This window comes from Macrobrachium rosenbergii, chromosome 10, assembly GCF_040412425.1.
Source record: "Macrobrachium rosenbergii isolate ZJJX-2024 chromosome 10, ASM4041242v1, whole genome shotgun sequence".
Lineage (NCBI taxonomy): Eukaryota > Metazoa > Arthropoda > Malacostraca > Decapoda > Palaemonidae > Macrobrachium > Macrobrachium rosenbergii.
Genome location: NC_089750.1, coordinates 6,432,770 through 6,446,936, shown reverse-complemented (window position 1 = coordinate 6,446,936; position 14,167 = coordinate 6,432,770). Strand labels below are relative to the sequence as shown.

At 36.4% G+C, this 14,167-nt stretch overlaps 1 protein-coding gene across 2 annotated transcripts in view; it reads right to left on the bottom strand.

Annotated features, from left to right (window-relative positions):
* Positions 1-14,167, bottom strand: part of LOC136842461 (putative ferric-chelate reductase 1 homolog) — a 174,812-nt gene that overhangs the window by 137,403 nt on the left and 23,242 nt on the right. The gene's annotated exons all lie outside the window — the stretch shown is intronic.

Genomic DNA, 14,167 nt, shown 5'->3' with positions numbered 1-14,167 from the left:
ACTCCATTCGACGGAGTGAAGTCTAACTTCGATGTTGAGATGTAACGTGAATGGCTAAACTATTGAATTATTTTCAACGTGGGTAAGAAAGTTATCAAAACAATATAAACTGTAAACTAAACAATATAAACTGTAAACTACATCATTCCATTCAGAGCCATTAACAATCTCCAATTTAAACTTTATCAAATACCCTTGGCAGGAGACTCTAAGGACCAATGGCTTCGCTCGCTCTAAACTTCTTCGAAATCACTGTGTACACAGCACGAACGAATGATATGGTGGGGGAAGGGGGGGAGAAAGAGCTACAGTTGGGGGAGGTGATCAAGACGGGAAAGGGTGTCTACAGAACTTGATATGCATATGCTATGGACTAAGTTACTACGCTGATAAAATTTCGTGTAGACAGAGGGAAAAACACCGCTTGAATTCCGTGGATTTGTTTCGCAGCCTTACATGACCGTTGACTATTTAAGTCTACCTGTTGAATCGAGGATTAACCCACCTGTGCAAACACACCTGCGCATGAGAGCTCATCGAAATCACGTCTTTGTTGTGAGGGAGTTCCTCGTCCAAGTGAGGTGGGAGTGCGAGAGCAAACGAGGAAAAAGATGAAAGGAACTCTGGATCTTAAATGTCTGTACCTTGGTGTCAGTAGGAACGCAGTATTGGTAAAACCGAAAAAGAATAAAGTTCAGAGGATCAGAAAAGGTGGTAGAATGGAATGAATAGAGTTTAGGCCAAAGACCAAGCACTGGGACCTATGAGGTCATTCAGCGCTGAAACGGAAACTGAGCGTAGAAACGTTTGAAAGGTGTAACAGGGGAAAACCTCGCAGTTGCATTATGAAACAATTGTTAGGAGAGGGCGGATGGCAAGATGGGAGAAAGATAATATGAATGGAGCTACAGTAACAGGAATGAAGGGAGTTGCAGCTAGGGGCCGAAGGGACGCTGCAAAGAACCTTTAGTAATGCCTACAGTGCACCCCGTGAGGTGTGCTGACGGCACTAACCCCTACGAGCAGATAAGGTGGTGGAAAGAATTTTAAATGCAATAAGTATTGAAGATAACAAAGGAGAAGTAATTGAGCAAGCAAAACATGTTCAGTTGCTGAAGCGTTCACTGTGCAAGCAATGTGACCTTCAAGAGACAGGCTCTGGGCGTCACCAGGGGTAAAAGAGGAGATGATTTAACGTACCTAAAAAAAGCATATAAACACTTCTAGATATTCTCTCTCTCTCTCTCTCTCTCTCTCTCTCTCTCTCTCTCTCTCTCTCTCTCTCTCTCAGCTTGAAACAAGATTTTCAAAGTGGGGACCAAGTGAAAATGGTTTTAGCTTTTTTTTATTTATTTAAAACGATTTATTAGATAACTGACTTATTTTTTGATTAGTGATAATATTAACAACACAAAAACTATAATAGTATCTGTCAACATTCAAACCAAAATAAACAATGAATAAAAACAAATATCTTTTCTAATTCTAGAGCCGAGTCAGTTCCTACACCATTCTGAAACAATAACAGGGACACGAAGAAAGAGATAGGCCTAACATAAATCCCTCCTCAACTAGGCCTACTAAAGAATAGGAACATATGAAAATGATTTAGTAACACTGTTACTGAGATCCTTGTCAGTTTCTTCCCTCTGACAAGTCTGAAACCGCCCTCTCTCGCGCTTATGTCTATCCATAGGCCTAAAAGAACAGGCTTAAATGTGAAAGACTATGAGGAGACTAAAGACTTTTCACATGAAAGCGTTGGACAAGAACGACCTCCAATAGGCCTACCGGGAACAAAACGAAAATAGCATTGATACAAAAATATGGATAAACTGTCTTATTTTTAACGTTGCAGAAATAAAAAGAAACTTTACTTTCATTTCTCTACAAGGAAAAATATCAATGAACATGAACATTACGAAGTAGAGTATATTGTTAAGTCTAGGCCAAAATAAAAACCTTATCACGACGCAATTTGGCACATGACAAAATTCTCCTCAGAGGGTGGAGGTGGAGGTTGAGGGTTAAGGGGGAGGGAATAGAGGGAGAGGGAGGGGAGGGACTCCAGATAGAGGTCATGTACCTCAACTGCGCTCTCGCTCGACCGAACACACTCCCCGAGGACCCTATAACTTGTATAGCTCGAATCGCAACCCTTGGGCTACGTAAGTCAAGTTATTTTCATGGACTGCAACCCTTTCATTATCGCCGCCGTGTTGCATGCATGCAAGCGATTGTACGTGTTCGCAGGGATCAGAATAACGATGAAAAAAAGGAAATATGAAGGATGGAATGAACATTGTCATTGGTGACAAGCAGGCTCTTGGAACGCGCCATTTAACTTTCTTGGTCAGCGATCTGCGATTACATCTCTCTCTCTTTTCTCTCTTTTATATATATATATATATATATATATATATATATATATATATATATATATATATATATACATACATACACACACACACGTAAAATAATGTATATCCACATTATTATTTTTTTGTATGGAAACTCCTACACTTACCTCGCTAAAACATTTCCACTTGAAATATTTTCATTTGATTGTTTACTTTCAGTAACTTTTAAATCTTAATAAAAATAAGTTGTCATAATAAAGCTAAATAGCTGTACTTTATTAGGCTTTATACTCAGTTCAAACAAACTAACAAGAAAAATATGATCAAAATGACTAACTGAAGTAGCTTAAGCCACAGGTATTATGAAAAAAACACACTATTTAGCCGTAATAAATATGAAAAATAAAGAAATATATATTTTTCACACGGCGAAAAACTCTGATTAATTGCCGTTCCAATAGTGTTCAGTATATACTTATTTAAGTGTTACAGCCCAGTAGAGCTTATTAGGCCCAGTGTTATTAATGACAATGCAGGTACCCTAGCAATTATTATCCATTCATCTTTTGGTGTGTTAACACCAACTTTTAAATAAGTATGCAGAGAGAGAAGAGAGAGAGAGAGAGAGAGAGAGAGAGAGAGAGAGAGAGAGAGAGAGAGGCTAAGTCTAGAAACTGGTTAAGCAGCGATCTCATTCTGCGTAACACCAACATTTTATATAAGTTTGCACAATGATGTGTGTGTGTGTGTGTGTGTGTGTGTGTGTGTGTGTGTGAGAGAACCTACAGACCTTACAGACCTTAAATTCGTTCAGGTTGCCCCAGGTCCTCAGTGTGAGGCGCCTTTGATGTCTACCAGAGAGTTGCTAACGCATCTTCCGGTATATTTTGCATCTTCCAGTCTTGGATGGTCTGGGATGCATCTTAGATATTTGTCGAGCTTATTCTTAAACACATCTACGCTCACTCCTGTTATGTTCCTCAGATGAGCTGGTAGCGCATTGAATAGACGCTGCATTATCGATGCTGGTGCGTGGTGGATTAATGTCCTGTGTGCTTTCCTTAATTTTCCTGGTATAGTTTTTGGCACTATTAATCTACCTCTGCTTGCTCTTTTTGATAATTTTAGTTCCATGATATTTTCGGTAATTCCTTCTATCTGTTTCCATGCTTGAATTACCATGTAGCGTTCTCTTCTCCTTTCAAGACTATATAAATTTAAGAGTTGGTCTTTTCCCAGTAGTCAAGGTCCTTAACTTCTTCTATTCTAGCTGTAATGACCTTTGTACACTCTCTATTTGTGCAATATCCTTTTGCAGTGTGGGTACCATATTATATTGCAATATTCAAGTGGACTACATACGTACGTTTTATAAAGCATAATCATGTGTTCAGCTTTTCTTGTTTTGAAGTGCCGGAACAACATTCCCATTTTTGCTTTGCATTTTGCCAGTAGAATTGCTATTTGATCATTGCATAACATATTCTATTCAACATCACACCAAGGTCTTTAACTGCTTCCTTGTTTGTGATTGTCTCATTATTAGGTCCTTTATATGCATATAGCATTCCTACTTTATCACCATAGTTCATTGATTCAAATTTATCAGAGTTAAATACCATCCTATTTATCTCTGCCCATTTATATATTTTATTTAGGTCTCTTTGTAGAGTTCCTATCTTCATCACAAGAATTTCTCTACTTATTCTTGTGTCATCTGTGTTCTTACTACTGAGTCCTTAACATTACTGTCTATGTCTGCAATCATAATCACAGAGAGAGAGAGAGAGAGAGAGAGAGAGAGAGAGAGAGAGAGAGAGAGAGAGAGAGAGAGAGAGAGAGAAACTAAGTCTAGAAACTGGACGAGAAACGATCTCCTTCGGCCACATATAAGCCTAATGAAGAGCATCATTCACAAAACCGATAACTGGAGGTTGTGTTCACCAACCGATAATTAGATCAGAGTATAATTTGTGGAAAAGGTTTCTAAATACCTGTATCTCAGACTGACGACTCGATAATTTTACCTTTTTCTGTGGTATGGGATTGCTGATAGGGAGCTAAATAATAATAATCATAGTAATGAAGGCCTTTCAGACGATTCGTATTCTTTTGGCAGAATATATAATCTATATAAATATATGTATGTATGTATGTATGTATGTATGTATGTATGTATGTATGTATGTATGTATGTATATATATATATATATATATATATATATATATATATATATATATAGAGAGAGAGAGAGAGAGAGAGAGAGAGAGAGAGAGAGAGAGAGAGAGAGAGAGAGAGATGTATATACATACACACACAAACACACACTTGAAATATATACATATATATATGTGTGTGTGTACAGGACAGAATTATATGTACTGTAGAAAGTGAGCAACTGACGAAAAACAAAAACAAAAAAGTCGAAAACTCGACTCTCTCACAAAAACTCACACATACACACCCACTAATACACACACATGCACACAGGCAACTCTAAATGAAAAGACATTAAAAGTAAAACGTTCCATGCCGGGATCAAAAGTCGAGAAGTTCACGGAAAATAAAAGTAAATGCGTAACACACACAAAAAAAAGCAAAAATAAAACGAGAGAAAAAGAGCGTGAAATAGACCCAGCTTAATGGCGGGACGCTCGGAGCTGAGTTGGGGTTAAGTCTCAATGCCAGCGAGACAATGAGCGGAAGAAAGAGTTCCAACACTTTTCCTGAGACTCACTTCTTCCTCTTACACCCTCCTTTGCTCGTTCGTCTGTTTCTCTTACGTTTTTATTAGATTTTCTCTTGTGTTTTATTATATTTCTCTGACACCTTCTTCTTCCTCTTGTCCATTTACTTTACAGCTGATTATTGTAATGTCAATTTATTATTGGTTAAAACATTATGTTCTTTGGAAAAGTATTTCACATCCCTTCAAACCAATTACTGTAAATGCTTCCCTTTTGCAACAGAGATTTCACTCTTCTGTTTTGTTATTTTTCTCTCATGTTTTACTATATTTCTCTGATACTTTCTGCTTTCTCTTGTCATTTACTTTATAGTTGATTCCACGGCCTTGATTATTAAAACATAGTGTTCTTTGGAAAAGAACCAGTTACTGTAAATGCTTCCCATTTCCAACACAGATTTCTCTCTCATGTTTTATTATATTTTCTCTTATGTTTTTATTACATTTTCGGTACTTTTTCCTTCTCTTACGCATATACCTTATAGCTGATTTCATGGCCTTTATTACCGCAATGCCCATTTATTATTGGTTAAAACATAATGTTCTTGGGGGAAGCATTTCACAAACGTCCTTCAGAGCCAATTACCATAAATACTTCCCTTTTGGTTGCACAGATTTCTAACTAGATTTAACCAGCGAAGTACTACGTTTTCACGACCTTGTTTCTAATGAAAATTTCTATGGAATTAGTGTCAATCTTTTAGAAAGTCTTCCTTGAAACTTCACAGGAGAGAGAGAGAGAGAGAGAGAGAGAGAGAGAGAGAGAGAGAGAGAGAGAGAGAGAGAGAGAGCGAGAGAGAGAGAGAGATCAGATTTACCCTCTCACGGGGTGGGGATTATTTACGAGAGAGAGAGAGAGAGAGAGAGAGAGAGAGAGAGAGAGAGAGAGAGAGAGAGAGATCCTCTCATGGGGTGGGGATTATTTACGGAGAGAGAGAGAGAGAGAGAGAGAGAGAGAGAGAGAGAGAGAGAGATCAGATTTACCCTCTCACGGGGTAGGGATTATTTACGGAGAGAGAGAGAGAGAGAGAGAGAGAGAGATCAGATTTACCCTCTCACGGGGTAGGGATTATTTACGGAGGGGAAGAGAGAGAGAGAGAGAGAGAGAGAGAGAGAGAGAGATCAGATTTACCCTCTCACGGGGTGGGGATTATTTACGAGAGAGAGAGAGAGAGAGAGAGAGAGAGAGAGAGAGAGAGAGAGAGAGAGAGAGAGAGAGAGAGAGAGAGAGAGAGAGAGAGAGAGAGAATTTTTTTAATTTACGCTTTCAAGGGGAGAGGATTATTTATGAGTGCCTGAAGTCATGAGAAAATTAACATTGTTTTTTTATTTGCCTTTAAAAAATTAAACTAACCTTGTCAGCACACGGCCGATTTCACCCCAAATTAAGACAAGGAAAAACAAGTTTCCATCTATAAACAACTTACTCAAAACACTGAATATTACCTGAACAAAAACTATTGAACATATATTACGAAACAATAAAACAATTTTTGCTTCAAATTAAGCCTTCAAACCAGCAAATTTAATCACTTTAAACAGCAAATTTAATCCCCCTTCTGAAAATCCTTCCTCGACACCATTAAGAAAAAAAATATTAAAAATATTACATACGAATTTCTTTCCTTGACACATTCGTGTGATATCGCCTGACAGTCGCCCATCTCGCTTCTAGAAGGTTCTGTGATTTGAAGCGAAGGCTGACGGCACGGGCTACTAAATGTCCTTGTGTCTATCACGCGCTTGAAGGAAAAGAAAAAACTGGAGAGAGAGAGAGAGAGAGAGAGAGAGAGAGAGAGAGAGAGAGAGATATTTTTTTGAAAGTTTTCCTTAAAACTTTATAAGAAATAAATGAGAGAGAGAGAGAGAGAGAGAGAGAGAGAGAGAGAGAGAGAGAGAGAGAGAGAGAGAGAGATAAATGATTTTAGAAAGTTTTCATTAAAATTTCATACTAAATGAGAGAGAGAGAGAGAGAGAGAGAGAGAGAGAGAGAGAGAGAGAGAGAGAGAGAGAGAGAGAGAGAGAGAGAAAACGGCCGTTTCACCATCAAAATCAGATACTACAAAACTTGAACTTAGAAACGAATTAAGGAGCTTGACCATGTCCACAAATGTAGAGTGGTCCCCCTGGAAAAAGTACCTAAAATAGAGACAAATTTAAAGAAATCTCCATAAAAAAGGATTGAGTATAAAAAATTAATATTCCCAAAAATGAAGAAAAAAGTAATATGAATAAGAAAAAATGCTCACTGGTGTACGAACACCCAGACCTGGCTATTACGCAGGCAAATGGAACCATAAAGGCAAGAAGAAGAAGAAGAAGAAGAAGAAGAAGAAGAAGAAGAAGAAGAAGAAGAAGAAGAAGAAGAAAGAGCACTGAAGTCTGTCATTACAGTTCATATTTCAGCCAACCAAAACGAGCTTCCTTCATCTGTATTTTGGATTCGATCCGAAATGTTATAACAACTTTATGCGTTGATCCTTGGTCACTGGTTCAACTTAAAAAAAAATTAAAATATAAATATAATATTTGGTAATAACTTTTGACATACACTACGAAAAAAGTATATTTGGTAATAACTTTCGATGTACACTACAAGAAAGTATAATACTTAGTAATAACTTTTGGTATACACTATAAAAAAGTATAATATTTTGTAATAAGTTTTGATATACACTACAAAAAAAGTATAATCATTGGCAATAACTTTTGATATACACTACAAAAAAGTATATTTGGTAATAACTTTTGATATACACTACAAAAAAATATAATATTTGGTAATACCTTTTGATATACTGTACACAAAAAATATATATATAATAACTGTATATAACTTTTGATATACACTATTCACCTAAAAATATCTTTTGAAGGAGTCTCACGCCTTTCTTTGTGTTTACTAATTCCAATAAATCATTTTTTTTGGCAGAACCCTCGTAAATCTATAAATATTTGACAAATCCTATTGCACAATCACACCATGCGAAACTGGTTCACCCGCAATAAATTTTCATGAAATCTGTGACAATGAATCACGTTCAAAGGGATCGAACTTAATAGTTTGTGAGATTTCACATCAAATTTTCTTGGAGACTGATTTTTCGCGGATAGTAAAAAAAAAACTGAGTCGTTATCAGTATATAAAAGACCATTTTTAAAATCCTACAACTGTCCTTCCGGTGTCAACACGACATCAAAGCATTGCGTGTTTTTCATCGAGGCCTTAAAACAAGAGACGTTAGACTTTCGACAAATAAAACAAAAGTTTTTCCGAAAGAACTTAGCTACACCCCACCAGGACATTCCTTTCCAAGCCTGATTACAGACATTCTGGCACAAGCAGCATTTACCTCAATGTCATTTCTTTAGAAAATCCAAAACGAACCATGAAGGTTGTCTTCATAAAACAAATCGGAATACCTCTCCTTCTCGACCATTTTCCCATTCTTCCGGAATCCTCCTATTTTTCCAGCCTACGTAAACATTCGAACTGCACGCGCGAGCGGACGCCATGAGCGTAGCAACAAAATTGCAAGTCTCGGAATTCGGCTTTTCCCGGTGTGTTCGTGACGAAAAGCCCCAGGGCGTGGAATTGCACATTAGATACGTAACTCGCCTTGACACTTGATGCGAAGGGTTAGATACATTCCTTATACTTTTCTGGCAGTTTTAGGAAAATATGTCCAGACCGTAGGAATTTGACAGGCAGCCACAAATCTAATCGCCAAATGATTCTGCATTGTGTTACGCTGCTGAATTCTCTCGTGATATACGTCCAAATTATAAGTCTGTTACAACAGAAAACAAGATTTGGTTGTCACTCAACAGTGGTGAAAACAGACGTCAGGAATTCAAATTCCAGGTCTTTTGAAGTCTTTTCAGTGAGAAAAAGTAAATCATTCTTTACGGTCAGAATTACTGCTAGATTAAATTCAAAACTGTCACGATATGTGTTCAAGGAACACAAAAAGACCCACACAAAATCACAAGTTCTCAGGCTCGAAGGTTATTGCATTAAATGGTGAGCATAAGTTGCCCATGGTTAAATTTGCTATTCACATCGAAAAATGAGAAACATCAAGGTCATATTTTTAGTTAGCAGCCCACTGTGCTTCCTGCTTTTACCATGTATGTTTGCTCATAAATAATATTACCAATGATCATACAACACATCTGTACTTCAATGCCTCGCCTTGATATCTAATTCCAAGGAAAAAGTGAATTATGAAAATAAAAGCATTAGGATTCTAAGGATCGCATGTCCCATAAGGAAAATCTCCCAGTCCCTGACCGCCGCTAAATTCTCAAGTAATTATTCTGAAATGATAGCGTTGGTATATGACAGGTTGCAGCAAGGTTAAGAATGACAAGGTCAACCGTAACCTATGCACAGCTCATGATAAATTATAATCTTAAAGTTACTACTTATGTCTCGACACTTGTGGACAGACATGCAACTCTCGAAAAACAGGGGGCAGGTAAAACGGAAGGAGGTAAAACACTGACTGTTGACTGTATTTAGAGAATTGCCAGCTTCGAATAAAAACTGTCAAATCATGTACAAAAAACACATTCAAGTTTAATTTGCAAAAACTCAAACTTAAAGGAAAACAGTCGGTTAACTTAAAAATGAACATTCAAGATTAAGTTAAAACTCAGGAGTGTGTGTTGTTAATTTCACTAATTTTCAACTTAAAAACGCATGCATAAGTTTAACTTGGGAAAAAACACACACTCAAGTTATACTTAGAAAAGACTCACACTCTAACCCAGAAAACAAACACTAAAGTTTAATTTAAAAACTCACTCAAGTACAACCTAAGGGAAAACACTCAATCAAGTTCTTAAAAAAAAAAACAATTCAAGTATACCTTAAAATACATACTCACGCAAGTTTAACTTAGGAGTTTAACTTAGTGGAATCACACAAACACAAGTCTGACTTAAAAATACTAAAGTTTTAACTTGAAAAAAACAACCGATCACTTCACCTTCTGACATTTTTTGCAAGTGAAAGGTTTTACCTTACCCTCGATTCTTGATCGCGTTGCAACATTCTCTACAAAAAAACTCGAAATATTTGAAAAAAGAAAAAATGGGGTTGAACTACCGTACATCTATAGCATATATACCCCACCGACCAGCTAAAAGTACGGTCAATTTCTATATAAAAAAATGTTTCTATATATTTTTTTCCATGGTTTGTCCAGATGCAAACCAGTTTTACTGCATTTTTTTTTTTTGGCTGAGCTTACAGTAAAAGGCAAACAACTTATAGGCCACTTTTTGTTCAACTTCCCAACTAGAAATAAAAAGTGATTAAAAGGACTATCATTAACATTTAGTGTTTTTATCAAGTGCAGTTTATCCATTTTTTTCACCGAAAACTTAGCGTCACCTGTAAAATGGAACGTTCACTTTCTCAAGAGCTTTTTATGTTATAACTTGACAATGTTTAAAATATATATATATATATATATATATATATATATATATATATATATATATATATATATATATATATATATATATATATATATATATATATATATATATATATATATATATATATATATATATATGTATAAATATATTTATATTTTATACATGTATATACTGTATAGCCTATAATTATATATACATACATTTATATTAATTTATATATTTATATATTTATACCTGCATATACATACATACATACACAAATACTATATATATATATGTATATATATATCCTATATATATTTCATTATACTATAACTTTTGATCACGTAAAAAAGCCAAGACACACATATGCATACACGCACACATGCATACATACATACATACATACACACGTATATACATGCGTGTGTGCGTGTGTATTACCCGAGAAAAATAAAAATAAGAATATTAAGAAAAAATACATAAAAACGGCCACATCACGTTGCGTCAATGTATATGCATTATCTTGTCTTCCGCCTTATCAAACACCTTTATTTACTTTGGCAAGGTCTTGTCAATAAGAAGAAACACGTCTCTGCCTCGGAAGAATGAAAGTATCGCTCTCCCTCTCTCTCTCTCTCTCTCTCTCTCTCTCTCTCTCTCTCTAAAACAAAAAGCTTTCAGAAAATAATTCAATTCCACTCGTGCCTCGCTGCGACCCATAACCGTATGTTTATTACAATTTCAATAACGATTGTTGCTAAGGCAAGGGCGTCTGCCCACCCCAAATATCCAGCCTACCGGTGGGTATGGAGGGAGGGGGAGGTGAGGGCGGCCCCCCCCCTCGCCCTCCGCTACCAGTAGCCCAGCAAATTTAAGAGTAACCTCCAAGACCAGACAATATTTTGTTTCCAAGAGGAAGACATATGCTTACGTCCTTCGAGGCTTGAAGCGCACTGTTACCCACTTCGACGCACAAAGTTTTTTTGTCTAGCTCGGTTGGAAGTGACCTTGAAATTGTTATGAACCAGTGTATGAAACCTGCACTTGGAAAAACCACAACCTGGAGAACAAATATATTCAGACGCACAAAGTTTCGGAGCGCCATGCTCCCTCTTCAGTGTAGAAACACTGCAACCAAACTCCACTGTTAGTTTTTTAACAGGAAGGAATTTTAAGTAAAAAGCTAAAAAAATTATAGTAAATAAGGAAAAAATACAATTTAAAGTAAAAGATATAACTTATTTGTTTGTAAATTCAATCTTATGAAAGCAATAATGAAGAAATGAATGAGCTTATATATATATATATATATATATATATATATATATATATATATATATATATATATATATATATATATATATATATATATATATATATATATATATATATATATTATATATATAATAATTATATGGAAAATGAAACAACTTACAAAACCAATTAACAATGATTGAATCACTAAAAAAACTAAAAAAAAAAAAAAACGAAATAAAACCAAAACGATATAAACCTCTTACATAATTATACAGAAAATAAAACAACTTACAAAACCAATTAATAATAATTGAATCACTTAAAAAAAAAAAAACAACGAAATAAAACCAAAACAAGAAAACCCCCTGAGGTCAACTTAACGGCCGAAGGGAACAGCAATTTGTGTATTCAAGCTCAGAAAACAAAACTCGAGCCCTAGTTTTTTTTTTTTTCTTTTTCCCACGGGTGAGGTTCGTTTGCGTGTGGCCCTGGAATAAGCAGAACGGCAGAGAGAGAGAGAGAGAGAGAGAGAGAGAGAGAGAGAGAGAGAGAGAGAGAGAGAGAGTATTAGATGCTTTCTCAGTGGAAAAATATGGAGAAATAAAAAGAAAATAACTTTTTCTCTTAAGCTCAAAAGCTTAAACGCTCCTGAGAGGAGAGAGAGAGAGAGAGAGAGAGAGAGAGAGAGAGAGAGAGAGAGAGAGAGAGAGAGAGAGAGGTTTCCTCTAGGCAGAAAAATATAGGAAATTAATGAAAATAAAATAACTTAGGCCCAGAAGCTCCCGTGAGAGAGAGAGGGAGAGAGAGAGAGAGAAAGAGTTGGGGATATTTTCCATCCAGATCCAATGAAAACAGGGAAATACGATTATGGATTCTCTGAAATTAAAATAAAAAACAGAAGCAAGGAAAAAATTCCAAAGCTTGCCTATGGAGAGCAAGAAAGTCATTGATCCATGCCATCTTTAAAGAATTACGCAGTAAATATGTGACCAAATGGCCTACCGGGTGTTACGAGACAGCCTAAGAAGTCTTTTCCAATGCACACTAACTTTGGATTTCTTTGCCTTCTTCCGTTTTCCCGGGATCTTAAGTGTAAATACTACAGGTACCCTACAGAGTATCACCTACTATCTCTGTTCTCCCATACAGCAATCTTCATCAATACTCAGCCACTTGTTTCTTGGCTAAACCTTTATCTTTCTATCACTTTTTTTTTTCATATTTCCAAGTCTGATTTTTCGCAAAGGTTGCCCATTTCATAAGCTTTTCAATTAAGCTTTTCAATTCGCAACAATATCATACTGAAAGCTGTTATAAACTGCCTTCTTCGCAGGCTTTAAAATTTGGAAAATAACCGCCTGAAATCACAAGAATCTTTGGGGTAAAAATGTCCTAATGAGTTCTTCCTATGGTCGTAATTTCAAGTAATTTTTTTTTTTTTTGCATCAAAGGCCGATGGGACGGGCAATCTCATTGCTCTTTTGTGTACACCAGGCTTGAAGGTTAGAGAAGTAAAACGATTGGGATCAGGCCAAGATGGAATTGACGCACACGCCTCTTGAAAGGGGAGGCATTATAGGAATTAAGAGTTCCGGTAATAATAATAATAATAATAATAATAATAATAATAATAATAATAATAATAATAATATCCTTTAATTCAGCTCAGCCATATGCATAGCATATACAAAGTAGATACAAGACAATGAACACAGCCACACAATTATCCCACTGAACTTCACCATCTTCTTGCGAAATAAACTATAAAATGTCAAAGCACAAAATCAATCCCCATTACCAAATCTCTTTCGGCACTTAAATCCATCAAAGTTAGGGTGAATGAGTGTCATTTCCTATCTACTAAGCTCCGTGAACACTTATAAAAACATAGGAATCAGACGCAGCAACTTTCCGTTACGATACGAAGGCCATTTTATCATTTAGCTCCACGGATACGAAAAAAAAGCTCACCAACCAAGGAAGTCAGACCTAAAAAGCCGAGTCAATAACAACAACAACAACAACAGCAACACGACCACGTTTGCTAGCAAGGACGCAGCCAATGAAGATTTAACATCCGAGTCTCCGCATCTGAAACCCACCTGGCAGAACGAGGGAGTGCCGTCATAAAGAATGCTTGCAACACCTACACAAAACAAGCACATCTCTTCCCTTGCGATGTGCTTTTTATCAGCTTTTCCAGCAACAGAGAGAGAGAGAGAGAGAGAGAGAGAGAGAGAGAGAGAGAGAGAGAGAATGGTACCTGTGGCAGAGGATTTTTTAACTTCAGGAGGCAGGCCTCAACGAGGTAATTCTCCGCATCCCCAGAGGTGTGAAACCATTCTGCAGCTAGCTCTCTCTCTCTCTCCTTTT